Genomic DNA, 3,918 nt, shown 5'->3' on the forward strand with positions numbered 1-3,918 from the left:
AAGTCCTGCAGAGTTAGTGGGGGGTCCCTATTTGGTGGCCATCATCTCCCGGTGAAGGTTGGACCCTAGACTGCACATTGGAGGACTGCAATGACAATTAAACTGAAAATGATCATCCTAGCTGATCATGGGGAGTCACACCATGGGGAAGAGGACAAACAGGAGAGGACAAACAGTCCCTCGAGGTGGCAAAGCCCCTGGGGCTGAAGACCAAGGCCAGAGCCCTAGGACAGTCTCCAYGGCACTGCTCCGGGACACCAGACCAGAGCACCAGGCCTGGACAAATTCGTTGCCTTTTTCCCTTGCATTAAAAAAAGAAAGAAAAAATCCATTAAAAAAAAGCCCTCCACCAACAGAGTTGAAAAGGAATTGTAGGAATTAACTTTAACTGTATCCCGACTGCAAAACCTCCTCCTCCTTTTTATTATCACTATTTTTTTTTTTTTTAATTAAAAGCAAACTTGTACGTAAGCGACCGGCTTACGAGAGCTAGAAAGCGACTTTAAAGTTTTCCGGAACGATTTTTGCGTGTTTCAAATGCAAAGCGAGGATTATAAACAGTTTAAAAGCTTTAACGTTTTAACATTATTCATCAGAGGCCCCTGCGAATGCCCAGATGAATACGGGAGTGGACAAGGTTCTAGTTCCTTTCAGAAAGCCGCCTCAACCTTCTGGGTTTCTCCTCGCACATTGATGTTTGGTGCATATGAAAGGAGTTCTCCAGGGGGGTTTCCAAGGGTTTTGTGGGAAGTAAAGCAGATTGGGCGAAGTAGGAATACTGACTTCAGTTCTTTCTGTAATTTTGGTGGGAGAAAACTGACTTCTGCATTATCTCACAAACACATAGAAAACATAAAAAGGGAAAATTATGCAGAAAAACATAAATTATGTAGATGCTGGAAAGCCTATGCAAAACATGATATGTGCACATAATAGCATATTTCCCTAGGGTCTAATTGCATCCTTTGGGTACCTTTTGAAGCATCTGAATATTCAGAAGAAAGCAAATTTATTGTAATTTACAAAATATCACAAAAAATAAGGTTGATAAAATGATGTATGCTGTAATGGAAACTCACTGCTCAGTCACTTTTTAAAACTTGACCAAAGACTAAAATGCAATAAATTGGAGCTGCTGTTACATATGGAGCAGGGATAGGTGTCCCTCCCTCCCTGTTTCCCTGTGATCCCCTTTCCCTAACCAGCCACACTGTGTTTTAGAGATGCTCTTTTGTGGTGTCGTCCCTTGCTGGGAGACCTTTGGGGCTCCGGCGAGGGTAGTAAATAACTCACATGTATTTTCTTTTCCATGTTCCTGATTTAGTCAAGGTAGACCAGTGCCGTGACAACCCTTTGGAGTGGCTCTAAGTGGACATGATGGTGTCAGAAATGCTTATAATGATATCTGGTCTCCAACAGATACTCGTCCTGAGCCCCGCGGAGCAAACCGAGAGATATTTCCTTGCTTCAAGAAACAGGCAATCTGCAGATAATCAAAATGCCCCCAGACCAATTACAGTTGCCCTCAGTGATCCTAGCTCCGTTGGGATGAATATGTAAGCTTTTGSGAAACTTGTGATCAGTCACCAAAATCTAAATATATTCATCTGCCTTTGAAAGACTGTGCTGCTTTGAACTCCAGAGTCAGAAGGTAAAGTAAAACAATCAGAAATTCTTGCTGAACCACATTTTAACATTTTTTCTGGAGTCAGGAGGTTATCATAGTTCTTCTTCAGTAAGTGTTCCCTCATCAAAGGCAGAGTCAAATGCCCTGACCACATCTGATTGGGTTTCCTTTCAGAGTCAAGAGGATTATCCTCGTCCTCCTGACGCTTCCGCCTGGGGAATACAGATTATTCACTTTGCAATGTGTCCGTTGSATGGAGACTTGAGTAATTACTCTGAGATGGGTATCTACACATAGATTATCAAATTTCCAGTCAGTCATATGTAGGCACTTACTCTGGAGAACAAATAAGTTTGGAGATCGAGCTTTTCCTTGATTTAAGGATTTTCCTAGCAAAAGCTTCATCAGCACATCCAAATTATCAGAAGCGATCCTGCCTTGGGTACTGCTTCGCAATAACCCCCGTTGGCATTGTCTTGAGGGACACAAGCAAGAGCATCGGGTACTGCAGATGTCTGAGTGATGAGATTCTGGGCTGCCTGACTCTATCAACATCCCACTTGCCTAGGCATGAGGGTTTGAGCTTCATCAGGTGGCCTTTCATAGAGCAGTTTGGTGGGAATTTGGCTGTTTCTCCTAATGTRAAGAAAACTCATGATGGATGGAAAGTCATATGTGATTAAGCATCGGGATTTTAATGTTCATCCCACCCCTCCAATCATTAAGATGAGGGAAAGTGCTATATTACGTGGCTCTCTGGTCTGTCTTTTAAGTGTGTCAGTCTTGGGTCTATCTCTTGCTTGAAGGGAAGCCTATGAGAGGTCTGACTGCATTTCCAGAGTTTTATTCCTGAATTTATGGCTTCCAGTGGCTTCTTGCAGAAGTCTTGGCTCAGAGTGTTATCTTGAAGCACTGTTTGAAGAAAATATCYTGGATTCAGAGGAATAAAGGGGTGACAGAAACAAGCTACGTGTGGTAGCTGATGGTTTCAGCAATGGTGGTGCAGGTCTTGGCACCCCATGCATCAGCAAAGGGTTTCATGTGGTGGTTTAGGGTCCAGGGACATCCCCTCTGCACTTCCATGCCATCCTTAAATAAAGCATGTTCTGCTTTGTTGCTTGCTTGGCCTCATTCTTCCATCTACTATTTGTAAACATGCTCCTACGCTTCCCAGCACCTGGAATTTAAATACATACATGTCCTGCAAAGATCTATGGCTTATTGCTAATATATTGTCAGCAATCCTGCCAGCCTTTTTTTTTTATTATTATTGTTTCTGATTAGCTTTGAAATCATTGAGGCAGGTGAAGATTCGTTTGTTATTTTGATTCTCAAAGGATTAGAAATCCAGTGATCACACAAATGTGTTGCGAGGCGACTACCCATTTGTAAGATAAATGATGATTGCTTGTCGATACTAAGAAAAAGAGCTTTGTCAAAGCTGAACTTGTCTTCTTTTTTTTTTATTAAAAAAATATTATTTTGATTTTTCACGTCCTGAGAAAACCGAGGCTGGTAACAGCAGACAAAGAAAAAAGGCAACTCGCCCCCCAAACCCAAGGTGACTCAGGCCTGGGGTTTCTTTGTTTTCGAGGTACCCAAGACATTATTTTTGGAACAAAAAGCTGTCAAGGGAAGGAAAAGACTCTTTTTATGATGAGCTCATGAAAGGTAATGGGAGTTTCCAGCCTTTAATGAGCAAAGATGTAATCTACCTCATTGCATACTCGCTCTAATCGTCTAATCACCTTCCTGAGGTGAAGCACAAGAGCCAGGAAAAGACCTAGTAGGATTTGACCTAATACCAGGCAGATTTTGTGGGGGAGTGAGCCTTGCTTTGGTGCAAGTTCTTGTTCCCAACATGCAAGCGTGTGCCTGCATGCACTCCCAAAAGCACTCATATTTTTTAGATATATTTTCTCAAATGCATCTAAGACCGGGTTAATGCATGGGCCGTACCAGAAACGAGGTGGCTGGATGTGTTTGCACAGCAAGAACTATGTTTGTACGTTACCATGTGAAGGCTTCTCTCACACTTTGTCTTTTCGCCTGTTCCTGGGTATATACACTGCAGTTTCAGTGCTCTGTTAAAGGACAACAAATATTAATCTATACCTCAGAGAGAAGATATGTTTGCATTAATAATGGCAGTCCAAAAAGAGAAACAGTACAAAACTACGGTGCAAAAAGCATGTGTGCAACACTAAATATCCAATAAGTCATTTCTGACGTAGAAAGGTTTAAAGTCCTTAGAATGAAATTGCACATTGAAAAAATAGTTTTTTCAAGGT

The 3,918-nt window shown here is 42.0% G+C and overlaps 1 long non-coding RNA gene across 1 annotated transcript; it reads right to left on the reverse strand.

Annotated features, from left to right (window-relative positions):
- Positions 1 to 1,637: 1,637 nt before the first annotated feature.
- LOC112944726 lies at positions 1,638 to 3,696 on the reverse strand. Its single transcript, XR_003248826.1, has 2 exons — positions 3,642 to 3,696; positions 1,638 to 2,804 (listed from the first exon to the last, which is right to left on the reverse strand). It is a non-coding gene; the product is annotated as an uncharacterized LOC112944726 (long non-coding RNA).
- Between the last annotated feature and the right edge of the window lie 222 nt (positions 3,697 to 3,918).

Source organism: Nothoprocta perdicaria, unplaced genomic scaffold, assembly GCF_003342845.1.
Source record: "Nothoprocta perdicaria isolate Ctin4 unplaced genomic scaffold, notPer1 scaffold_172, whole genome shotgun sequence".
Lineage (NCBI taxonomy): Eukaryota > Metazoa > Chordata > Aves > Tinamiformes > Tinamidae > Nothoprocta > Nothoprocta perdicaria.